This window comes from Canis lupus, chromosome 6 (assembly GCF_003254725.2).
Source record: "Canis lupus dingo isolate Sandy chromosome 6, ASM325472v2, whole genome shotgun sequence".
Classification (NCBI taxonomy): Eukaryota; Metazoa; Chordata; class Mammalia; order Carnivora; family Canidae; genus Canis; species Canis lupus.
The window spans coordinates 41,506,911-41,519,578 of record NC_064248.1 but is presented as its reverse complement, the minus strand read 5'-3'; the positions used below and the strand labels follow the sequence as shown (position 1 = coordinate 41,519,578).

The window sequence follows — 12,668 nt, the reverse complement described above, 5'->3', positions numbered from 1 at the left end:
CCTGCGGGGCGGGGGGGGGCGGTCCTCAGTGAGGCACGTGCTCCGGCTAAAGACGTGCTCCGGCTAAAGACGTCTCTCTCGGGCCAAACTGTTAGAGGGCATTTCTTAAACTTGCTGGAGAGACTTAGTTAAGTGTTCATCAAGCCATAAATGAACAGCTGCCTCCCGCCTTGAGCCCAAAGCCTGGATTATTCATCCTTTTTGGCTTTCGGATCCTCCTTTTGGCTCGAGACAGAAACTGCTCCTTCCACAGCCACCCTAGTGCGATGTCACCCTCCAGCCACCACCACCCCCCACCCTTTTTCTTCCTCTGGTTGGGGGGGCACATCTCTCCCTTCCCCAGGCCCGCCCTTCCACCCTGGACAGTGTCTGGGCCGCGGCTGCAGGCTCGTCCTGCTTTGAGCCAGTTCCTTCCCCCCTCATCCCAGCTTACACTCATTTTGTTGGCTTCTCTCCATTTACTGAACTTTCCTTAAAATATCTCTTTCCTTTTACTTTATCTCCATTCCATCATGCCCTGAGAAGTAAGCAAGTTTGGTGGTTAGCAGCATCCTCGGTTCTGCACGTCTCCCAGCGCTACCTCCATCTTCCGCGTCACCACCATCCAGCTTGTCCAGTCTCCACCCCTTTGTGTCATAAGATGGATCGTTTGCTGAGGGCAGGATATGTGCCAGGCACTGTGCAAATGCTTTGTGTGTCTTTTTTTCATCCTCACAATATACCGTGATGGGTGCAAATGCTTTGTGTGCCTTTTTTTCATCCTCACAATACACCGTGATGGGTGGTACTATACTCCCATTTTAGAGCGGAGGACACTGAGGGAGGCCCAGAGAGGCTGGGTGACTTGCCCAGGGTCACATAGTCAAGGGGAGTAAGGATTCTGACCCAGGTCTGTCATGCTCTCTACTCTACTCTCTACTCTACTGCCTAACACACACACACACACACACCTCAAGTCAACAAACATTTACCAAAAGCCTGAGGCATGGCAAAGCATGTTGGGTAAGAGTCATTTGGCAAAGAAACAAAGAAAAATAAGATGAGACTCTGTGGCCTCAAAGGGAGTCCCCTTAGTGCCAGAGACAGACGTGTAAATACACACAACACATGGAAAGTGTAAGGGATAAACATAACCACAGTTCTCTGAACACTCAGAAGGAGTAACTATTAGCATGAGGGACGTAAAGCCCTTTCAGGAAGGTCTTGCTTATCAAAACAAAACCCCAAAGATAGAATGAGAATATATTTCAGGGAAGAACCTTGAAGTCCCTGCCGGAAAGTGGAAATTATAGCAGAGAATCTGAGATGTTTAGCTCTTAGGCTCTGTGTCAGCCTTTTGATCACTATGACCTTGGGCTAGTAACCTAACATCTTAGAGCCTCAGTTACTCTATCTGCAAAATGGGGAGCTTCAGGGGCCCCTGAGTGGCTCAGTGGTTGAGAGTCTGCCTTTGGCTCAGGTAGTGATCCTGGGGTCCTGGGATCGAGTCCTGCATCAGCCTCCTTGCAAGGAGCTTGCTTCTCCCTCTGCCTGTGTCTCTGCCTCTCTCAGGAATAAATAAATAAAATCTTTTTTTAAAAAGGGGGAGATCATCCCTGGGTGGCGCAGCGGTTTGGCGCCTGCCTTTGGCCCAGGGCGCGATCCTGGAGACCCGGGATTGAATCCCACGTCAGGCTCCCGGTGCATGGAGCCTGCTTCTCCCTCTGCCTATCTGCTTCTCTCTCTCTCTCTCTGTGCGACTATCATAAATAAAATAAAAATTAAAAAAAAAAAGTTTAAAAAAAAAAATAAAAAGGGGGAGATTGGGCAGCCCGGGGGGCTCAGTGGTTTAGCGCCGCCTTCAGCCAGGGTGTGATCCTGGAGTCCCAGGATCGAGTCCCACATCGGGCTCCCTGCATGGAGCCTGCTTCTCCCTCTGCCTGTGTCTCTGCCTCTCTCTCTCTCTCTTTTTCTCTCTCTGTGTCTCTCATGAATAAATAAATAAAATCTTTAAAAAAAATAAAAAATAAAAAAAGGGGAGATTCATACTACCTGCCTCATAGCAGCGTTGGGAAGCTTAACTGAGATAACACAGTATAAAAAAAGGATTGAGCATAGCAACTGGCATATCTTTAAGTGCTCAGAGATTGTCATTCCCATAACCTTTCTTCTTGCCACAAGGTCCCCCCACCCCTACCCCATGAAGAATAGTATTAAATATTTTCTTAGAGTTAGGAGGCTTCACACAGGCTAACTCATTCAATTCTCAGAACCAAGCTGTTCATTTGATTTAGCCTGATTGGTTTTCATCGTTTCAACAGATGAGGGGGCCCAGATTCAGAGGGTTCCAAAATTTGCTCAAGGTTATCTGGTTACTGAGAGGCCTTCACCGGGACTCCAGTGGGCTCTCCCTGGCTCTGCAAGGCCATGGTTTTCCTCCACACGAGTCACCAAGGAGTCCTGGAGTGGAGCTGCCAAGTGTCAGTGGAGGCATCAAGGTGGCATTGTGGGGGTTGTGGAGTTGGAGGGCATCAGTCCCAAGCTGAAGTGTCCATGGAAGGAGAGGGCAACCGAGCATCTCCTGCCCATCCAGCAACTGCTAAGCTACCTCTTCATTTACTGTGAGGACAGGCAACAAGAGTAGCCGATTTTCCCTGGAAATGTCTACATTTCTGGCAAAATCTGCCCAGTCTGCATAGGATGGGGGTGGGGGGTGTTACTCATCCTTGCTACAAGGCAATAGGAGGACTGTGGGAGCCGGGATCTTACTGGAACGGACACAAGACTGGAAGTAGTTGGACACGCCTCAGAAGTTGGCCAACCTGGGTGAGGCACTCCTGACTGGTCCTTGCGTATCTGCAAACCAGAATGACCACAATCACCCCGGCCTCCGGTGACCCCAGGCAGCTATTGCAACAGCCAACAGGTCACCGCATGACTCTGACTTTGCGGAGGCCGGTGTGCCTGGCACGTGTAGCCCTGGATGAATGAGGCGGGCGTTCAGCAGGACTCACCGCCCAAGGGCAGAGACCTGACTCGTCCAAGCTGAAGCGCTGAGCAGCCTCCTGGGAGCCCTTGGAGCCCCCCCGCCCCCCCCATGAGGCTCGGTCCACGCCACATGCATGCTTCGTAGATCACAGAGCCCCGCAAGCCAGGCCTGTGTGACCCCTCCGCTGGCACCCCGCCTCACACAGAGGACACCCTGACCACTGCTTGCAGACCGCCTGAGTCAGCGAGGGGTGCCTGCTTTGACCCCTGCCTGTTTGCTTCGGCAGAGCCTCCTCCTGCCAGGACCCCTCCCCTCACCTGGAATCCATCCCTTAACCAGGACTTTTCAAATTGGGAGACTTACCCTGGGCCGCTGGCCATTGTTTCTTTTTGAGCCTTCCTGTTTCCCAGGTGGCCGAGGCTGTGGATTTCGGGATCGTATTTATTTATTTTAGAGAGAGGGAGAGAGAGAGAGCACAAGCGGGGGTGGGGGGCAGAGGGAGAAGCAGCCTCCCAGCTAAGCAGGGAGCCCAGAGTGGGGCTCCACCCAGGACGCCGGGATCACGACCTGAGCCAAGGCCTACGCTTACCCGACTGGGCCACCCGGGCGCCCTGAAGCTGTGGGTTTCAAAGCAAGGCCGCAGACTGCGAGCTCCAGTCTGTTTTTTTCACGGCTTCTGCCAACCCCACAGCTCCTCCTCCTCCTTGCCTGAAAAGCTTTGGCTGGAACCAGATGCCAATAGGCCAAAGTCTCTGTTGCCTGGCCCTTCACAGCATCTAAACCAGCAAACCAGGGACTTCCCTGGGGCCGAGTGACCTCCTCTGGGAAGTGGGCCAGAGCGTAGCCAAGTGCTGCCTCCATAGCTGCAGTGGCTGTGTGAGCCCCGGGCTGCAGCCCAAAGAACGAGGGCCGGGCTCTGCGGTTGCGAGTGTCAGGGGGCCCAGGGCTGCAGGGACCCTGGAGCTCACTGCGCTCAACCTCGCCATCGCCCGGAGGAGGATACTAAGGGGCAAAGAGGCACTGCAACCAGGATCCAGTCACACTGCACTGTGCGGGGAGAGATGGGCTGGGCCACAGTCCTGGGCTATTTCAGCCACCCCAAAGCTCCTAGTGGCTGGACTAGAAGATCCCAGCTTTTGGCTCCCACTCCTCTCCTTTGGGGTCCTGCTGTTGAGCTCTCCCAAGGAAAAGGAAGGCTGTTGAGTTTATTTTCCCTTCCTAGCTCAGATTAGAAGGAACTGGAAGGAATAGTAGCTATAAGGAAAATACTACGCTGTCCCCATTTTACAGAGGAGAAAACTGAGGCTTGGGATAGGAAATATTTTGCCCAAGGTCTCACAGCCAGCACATAGCAGTGCTGGGATTCCTATTGGAATCAGTTAGTTTTATCACATTATGCTGCTCAGTCCTCCCCAACCTCAGAACCACTGGCTGCGGGGCGCCTGGGTGGCTCAGGCAGTTAAGTATCCGACTTGGTTTTGACTGGGGTCATGGTGTCGGGGTCCTGGGACCAAGCCCCATGTCAGGCTCTGTGTTCAACAAGGAGTCTGTTTAATATTATCCTTTTTCCCTCTGCCCCTCCCCCTGTTCTCTCTCTCTTTCTCTCTGTCTCTAAAATAAAAAAAATAAAATCTGAAAGAAAGATCTCCCTGCGGCTGGGAGAAGTCACTCTGCCTCACACCTGAGGCTGGATAATGTAAGAAGTGGCCAGAGGTGAAGTAGGGAGGATGTGGGCAAAGGGAAATCCTCAGGGAGAGGAAGAGACTCCCAGATTTGGGCAGCTCACTATAGGGGATCCAGCCACTTTTTCCAAACAGTGATGGATGAAGATTCTAGAAGCAATTGACAAGGATAAGAACTTTCCTTTCCCTGCCCCACTGTTTTCTGAGCCTCAGGGTTTTGGTCTTTTGTTTTTAATCAGTAAAGCTGGGGTTTCAAATTAGTTCTCCAAGATTCCTTCCTCATTAAGAGGCAGCAAGCTTTAGGCCTGCAGAAGCACCAGCACCCTCTCCCTGTACTGGAGAGGAAGGGGCGGCAGGAAGGGGCCTTGCTGCAGGCGAGTGGAGAAAACACACGGCCTCCTAAGGTCCCAGGAGTAGCTGGAGTTTCAGGAGGGGCTCCTTCCGCATTCTATCCTCCGGACGCCTGGCCTTCCAGGCCTGTTCCAACCTCCCTGCTTCTCAGCCCTCAAAGGCCTCAAGAGGCGGCAGCCTGCGGGCGGCAGACCTGCTTTCCCCAGGCTCTGGACTCGCCCACGAGCAGGGTGCAGTGAGAGAAGTGGTGGGCGGGTCCCGAGGCGGCCCCCCTGCAGGCTCCCCGAAGCCCCCCGCAGCCATGCCCTCCCCGCGGCAGAGGCCCCGCACGCTCCCAGCACTCGGGCTGCATCTCCGCAATACCGCCGCCAGCTCCGGAGAAGGGGGCCGAGGTCCTGCAACGCCTACGTGGCCCGAGCGGGCCGCAGGCAGGTGTGACTGCGCACCCGGCCCCGAGCACCCGCGCCCTGAGCTCGCGCCGCCGCCTGCGAACGCAGCCCCGGGGCTGGGCGCCCAGGGGGTCACGGCTGCTCGCTGCGCCGGCCCCGGCCCGGCCCGGCCGCCTCGCCCGCCCCAGGGGGCCCAGGGCGCCCCGTGCAGGCCCCGAGCCCTCCTGTCGCAAGCGGAGGCCGCGCACCCCGGGACGCCGGCCGCCGGCGGACCGAGTGACCCGGTTCCCCCAGCGGACGCGCCCGGCACCCGCGGTCTCTCCTGCCCCCTGCCGGTCGCCGGGCCAGAGGCTCCGCGGGGCGCGGCGGGCGGCTCCCGGGCCGGGGCTTTGCTCCACCCTCGCCAACGACTGCGAGCAGCTGCGGGCTCCTACGGCCCGGCCTCCTACAGCCTGGGCTCCTACGGCTTGGGCTCCTACAGCCCGGGCGCCTACAGCGGCCCCTCTGGCAGTCCTTTCCCTCCGGGCCCTCCTTCAGGACCTCCGGGCGAGCCGCCCTCCTAGGACCAACTAGAATTCCCAGGCTCCACTCCACTAGGTTCCCCCCTCCTACCTCACCACAGGGCCCTCTGTCCCATTCCCCACTGAATGGTCTCAAGTTGGCTTGAATGCCTCTACTGACAGGGAACTCTCGGGGCAGACTTTTCCACATTCTGAGAGCTATATTCATTTTTTAAAAATGATTTTATTTATCTACTCATGAGAGATACACAGAGAGAGGCAGAGACCCAGGCAGAGGGAGAAGCGGGCTCCTCACAGGGAGCCCGTCACGGGACTTGATCTCAGGATCTGGGAATCATGCCCTGAGCTGAAGGCAGGCGCTCAAGGGCTGAACCACCCAGGCGTCCCATGGGAGACATATTAAAAAGAATGCTCTTCCTTTCTTTTTGACACCAAAGCTGCCTCTTGTCACTTGTACTTCCTGCCTCTTGGGTAAGCGACTCGAAGTCTGATCTCTTCACACCATGAGACCCTGTCAGTTCCTTCAAGACAGCAGTCACGTCCCTGGGACTTCTCTCCCCCAAGACACACTGGCCTCTCCACTTTCTCGGACTTCCTTAATAAGGGAGTCTTGAAAACCAAAAAGCCCAGGAGACTCTCCAGTGGGAGAATGAACCTCCAGTGGTAGAAGTCTAAAAAGCAGAGGTCCTTTTAGTCTGAAGACTGTCTGAAAGGCAACAGCCTGCCCTCTCCTAGCAGAAGCCACAGTAACAAAATGGGACAATTCTTTAATCACTGCTGCCATGGTGTTTTAGATTTAGAATTTGCAATGCTCTTTTACAGGCACTGTCTGGGCGGAATGAAATTATTTTCATACCCATCTTGGGATGAGAAAAGTGAGGCCTCAGACAAGAAAAATGCTGTACATGTGACCATACAGTAGGCAAAAGCTGGCTTGCACAGACCTTATCTCCTGACTCCAAGTTTACCATTCTTTCTACAAAAGCATTCATTGGGGGGAAAAAAAAAAAAAAAAAAAAAGGCATTCATTGCTGCTTCGGTCTCCTGAGAATGTATGGGACTCCCCAAAAAAGGCAGGAAAAAGCATTGAGGGCTATTTGCCAGGCACTGTTCTAAGTGCTTAATGTGCAAGTTAATGCTCAAAACAACCATAAAAGGGGCTCATATGGGTGAGCCCAGTGGTGGCTCAGTGGTTGATCGTCTACCTTTGGCACAGTCCTGGGATCCAGTCCCACATCAGGCTCCCTGTGAGGAGCCTGCTTCTCCTTCTACCTCTCTCCGTGTGTCTCTCATGAATAAATAAAATCTTTAAAAAATATATATGTATTACTATTACTATTGTTATTCCCATTTCTTCCCAGGGCTATAAGTCGAAAATCCAGCATGGCAACCCATACGATCCAGCTCACATCTTTGTTTCTCTTCCAGGACCCAAGACCTGGTGGAGAATGTTCAAGGAGAGCTCCCCCGGGGCAGGGTGGGGAGACCCTCCTTCAGAGGCAGTGTGGTGTGGCAAGGCCCAGAGCCTGCTTCAAGCACTGGCTTCCCACCTCCTGGCTGAGTGACCTTGGGGAGGTCAGCCAACCTCTTGTCCTCTCCGCGCCATCATCTGTAAAATGGAGGTAATGCTAGCGCCTACCCTATTGTGTTTTTGTGGGTTTTTGAGTCAACATTTTTGTGAAGTGCTCAAAGCAGTGAATTTCTGTTAGTCAGAAAACTTGGCCATTGGAGATGCCTGGGGCCAAAATCTAAAGGGTGAATTAAAGCAAAGCAATTAGAAAGAAAGTCCTGGAGCAGAAGAGAGAATGGGCAGGGCTGCGGAGGGGAGGGTGATGGTCCCACTTGGATGACTTTCAGGGAGACCCACTCCCTTCACGGAGCAAGTTCCCTGAATTAAGGCATCTCCTCCAACCAGGTGGTAGGGCAAGCACGAATCTCTAAGCTCAACCAGAGGCCTTGGAAAACCAGGAATTCCCTGCTTCTGGCAACCATGGAACAAATGCAATAAAACAAATGACCCTTGGAGGCTGGGGTTGGGAGACGTGCTCTTTGGCCTCCTAAGGCAACTCGACAGCAGGGACTTAGGGTTCAGATACCTTTATAACTGGCCTCAATTTGCTTTCATATCCTGCGAATTTTTAGGAATGACACATACCTGCAGTATAAAAATCTATATGAGTTCTAAGGTAAGGCCAACATTGACAGTAACAGCCAACATTTATGGATGTCCACGCAGCAGTTGCAGTTCTGAACATTCATTTGTAACTCATTTAACTTCTACATCGTTGCTTTGATGTGGGCATTGGCCCCGTTCTATCTAGGAGGAAATGGACACACAGAGAATTTTTTTAAAGGTTTTTAAATTTTATTTATTCATGAGACACAGAGAGAGAGACAGAGACAGAGACACAGGCAGAGGGAGAAGCAGGCTCCATACAGGGAGCCTGACACAGTACTTGATCCCAGGACCCCAGGATCACAACCTGGACTGAAGGTGGCGTGAAACCGCTGAGCCACCTGGGCTGCCCCACACTGAAAAATTAAAACACTGGACCATCATCATGCTGTGAGTAGTATTCCAAGTCAGAGGACAAGAACCAGAGCCTCTGTTTCCAGAACCAATATTCCTGACCATAGTAGAAAGCTGGCCATTACTCTCATTTCAAAAATGATTGTCATCGTGTGTTGAAAACTTCTGATTTTGTCTGCAAATTTCACTGGATCTTTAAAAGTTTCAGAGAAGAAGGTTTGCCACAGAGCACTTTCTCAGAAACAAATTGTGCCATGGAGAGCATCTTTTATTCCTCCAGAAGTCTCTGGATACCTATTCTGTACCAGGCATTGTACTAGGCCCCCGGGATGCTGCACAGATCCAATCGCTGCCCCCATGGAGCTTACAGTCTGGTGAGGCAGAGTGATACAAATAGTTATGCCAGTATACGGTTCCATAGTATGATAAGCACTCTGAAGGAAAAGTCTAGCATGCTCTGAGAGTACATCATGGGGACAGGGACTGTCCTAGGCTGGCAGGGGAGAAGGTATACAACCCTTAGGTGCATACATGAAAGTTCTTCATATGAAAAAACATCTTATTTTTTATTTTTAAAAGATTTTATTTATTTATTCATGAGAGAGAGAGAGGCAGAGACACAGGCAGAGGGAGAAACAGGCTCCTTGCAGGAAGCCGGACGTGGGACTTGATCCCGGGTCTCCAGGATCACGCCCTGAGCCAAAAGCAGATGCTCAACCACTGAACCACCCAGGTGCCCTGAAAAAACATCTTTTAAAGATTACTTCTGAGTGAGTATAAATACTGGACATGGACTCAGATTTCATTCAGAGAAAAGAGGTTCAGTACTTCCTTCCTTCCTCCTAGAAGAAACTGAGAGATCTAGACGTGACCAAGAAAACATATGAGACTGTGTCATCCCTGAGTGGGTGAACAGGGTAGGACATGCTGCTTTTTAGGTGTCCAGAATGAGCCGGCATGAGAGAATCTTCATCCCAGGACCTTACCGTGCCCTGGCTTTCCTTGATAAAAATGACATTTTCATACACATTTATGGTGTTGCCCAGAGTGACATTGTTAGGAGTCCAGGCTATGGTGTCGGACTGACACTTGGAGTACTTAATTCCTACAGGCCTCAGTTTCTACTCTGCAAAATGGATGAATAGTATTACTTCCAGGGGCGCCTGTGTGGCTTAGTCAGCTGGGCATCTAATTCTTGGTTTTGGTTCGGGTGATTTTGAGGTGGTGGGATCAAGTCTCATGTCAGGCTCTAGGCTCAGCAGGAAGTCCGCTTAGAGATTCTTTCCCACTCTCTCACTTTCAACTAAATAAATTACATCTTTATTATTTTTTTTAAATAGTATCTACTTCCAGGGTTAACATGAAAAGTAAATGAGATGATGCCTATAAAGCACCTTAGAACATGCTTGGCACACGGCAAGTGTGCAACCAGTGTTAACTACCATTAGCCTAGGACTTCAGCTACGCCAAGTGAGGATACAAGGATGGCTCTGTATATCTCAAGGCCCAAGACAGAATCGAGTTTCTTTCTAAATACATTGCTTAAGTTGTTACCCTACTTTCGTTTCCTCCTTTTCTTTCTTTCCTATTTAGTTTTCTACTTTTCTATCTGACTCAACAAACCTTCACGGAGAAAGGTCACAGGTATGAAATTACTTGGTGTTTCTTATGTGAAAAGAGAAAGAGAATCAATATGGAAATTGAATTCTGTTCTGCATTCCCAATGCTTATTTATAAAATCTACCCGGAGGGAGAAGCAGAACTCTAAATAGAGAAGTCACATGGAAACTTCCATTTAGGGGGCCCCAAAGTGGTTTAATTTTTAAGTTATTATTATCGTTGTGGAGGCTCTTGTTAAATTGAAGACACTGGGATGTGGCGGGAAAACCCCAAGTGAGTCTTGTCCATAAGCTCTCTGGGGTCCGGAGAGAGGTGTTGCTATGTGTGGTCCTCAGAACCCAAGTACATCAAAGCCACATCGTGCTGGTGGTTTCTGGCCCCCAGTACTTCCCTCTCCTTGTAGCAGTAAAGAAGCTACAATGAAAAGTAGAAGAAAGCCATATCCAGGTTCCTGATTGCCCAAGGGCAGGAAAACAGCCCGGGTTCTCCAGGGCCCCCAGAAAACACACCATCTTTTATCTCTGTCCCTCAACAATGGCTGGAATGCTGCCTCTCCAGGCAAAAATAATTGGTCACCATAATTACACTTGGCACTTGGGCAACACTTTATAGCCATTAATTAGTTAAATGTATGTAGCACCCTGTGAGACCAGAAAGATCCCTGGCTCTGCTGTGTGGGGAGGAAGAAAGGGATGGGAGAGAGGACTTTGCTCAAGGCAAAGTGAGGTTGGTATCTAGGCCCTGGGGTCCCCCTCCAGATCTGGCACAGCAAGTTCTGGGTGGCCAGCGTGGGTTTTACCTTTCTTCTCCCCAGGAAGACGACCAGGCGGTGGTTTGTTTCTGCCCCGAGAATGGAAAATGGAATCAGTACATGCTGAGCAATCTCTACATTAATCAGAGACTCTGGTTTAACAGGTCGCCAAGCATCTCTTGAGCTTGGACTATGGATGAAACGTAGTTATCTCTGTGCTGAAAATCTGGGAAGAGAGGCATGCCTGCGCTCTTTACCCCCCAGAGTGTCTAACCTAGCTGGACTGCAGTTGGTTGAGGGTCAAATGAAATAAGGACTTGAAGGTGAGCCTGAGAATACCAAGAGGGTGGGCACTGAGGATGTGATTAAAGAAGCAGGGGGATGGGGGTGGGGTGCGCTCTGGGGCCTGAAAGACTTCCCCAGGAATGCTGTGGGAAGACACCTGCTGTTGTCAGCTAATTCAGGGGGTCCCCCAAGTGCTGAGAGATGCTCCTGCCCACTGTGGCCTACCTAATCATAGAACAGTGCAGAAATGTCAAGGACTAGCCTCCAAGCCCATCTTGGGACAACACTGAAGGCCACCAACTAGTGTGATTTTTAATTCCAGAGCTCCCCATGGGGTTGGCTACAGCTGTTGCCAGGTCTGATTCCATCTCCACCTCTTCTTCTTCCCAATCCTTGTTCCCTTTGTGGAGGCTGAGAAAAATTAAGGCCATGCCACCTCAAGTTTAGCATTAGCACAAGTACAGCCATCTTAGGCCCCTGGGAATAAGAGCTGAACTTTACAGGAAAAACTGCAGAATGTCCTAGGCAGGGAATCCCATATCGGAAAGACAATAAAGCTCAGAATGCCCTCGGCAGAGAATCCCATATCAGATCTTAAGAAACTCCCCCACCCTTTCCCCATATTGGAAAGGAAAAAAAAAAAAATTTCCTCCACCCCTTCTGAAAATCCCCTAGACCAGCCCATAAAAAACCAGCTGTAACCCACTTCAGGGTCCAAGCCCCTGCTCTGCTGTGTGGAGTATACTTGGACCCAAGCTCAAGCTTGTAAATAAACTCTCGTGTACTTGCATCAGTGTCGGCTCCTTGGTGGTTTCTCGGATTCGCAATCTTGGGCACAACACCTTCCCTTCGGCAGGTGTCCATCTCAAAGTCAATCCTGGAGAAACACCTTGCATGCTCAATTATACTGTTTCACAGTTCACTTTCCAGGGGACTCATTGGCAGAAAGCAAGATGAGTGGACTTCCATTAGAGGCCACTCCAGAATATGGAGGAGGAAAGTGCGGTGTGGGACTCGGGCAACACTAACCAGGCTGGGATATGTAAATGGATAGGAGCAAGGGAAGGGATGGAGGTGGGAAGAGCAGCAAAGGCCAAGGGGTGAGGAGGGATCAGACCGGGTGATGGCAGGGGATGAAGAGAATTCAAGAGCCAATGTGAAGAAGGAAGAAAAGATAGGAGTGTGTAGCAAGTTATCTTTAGAGAAAGAAAAGGAGTAGTCTATTATGTGCTTTTTAAGGTTATCACAATAACAAAATAAAAAGATTATTGAGATAGTTTTGTGATAAATTTTTAGACTGGGGATCCCTGGGTGGCGCAGTGGTTTAGCTCCTGCCTTTGGCCCAGGGCGTGATCCTGGAGACCCGGGATCGGATCCCACGTCGGGCTCCCGGGGCATGGAGCCTGCCTATGTCTCTGCCTCTCTCTCTCTCTCTCTCCCTCTCTCTGTGACTATCATTAATAATAATTTAAAAAAAAAAATAAATTTTTAGACTGGAGTTTCAGTTAATACGAGACATCCAGGTGGAGTTATCTTGTGGGAGGTTTTGTATATAAAACAGGAGTAGGGGC

The 12,668-nt window shown here is 50.9% G+C and overlaps 1 long non-coding RNA gene across 1 annotated transcript; it reads right to left on the bottom strand.

Annotated features, from left to right (window-relative positions):
* Window positions 1-2,237: 2,237 nt before the first annotated feature.
* On the bottom strand, window positions 2,238-4,556 carry LOC112679088 (uncharacterized). The gene is made up of 3 exons (XR_003148102.3): window positions 3,558-4,556; window positions 3,332-3,388; window positions 2,238-2,835 (listed from the first exon to the last, which is right to left on the bottom strand). It is a non-coding gene; the product is annotated as an uncharacterized LOC112679088 (long non-coding RNA).
* Window positions 4,557-12,668: the final 8,112 nt, after the last annotated feature.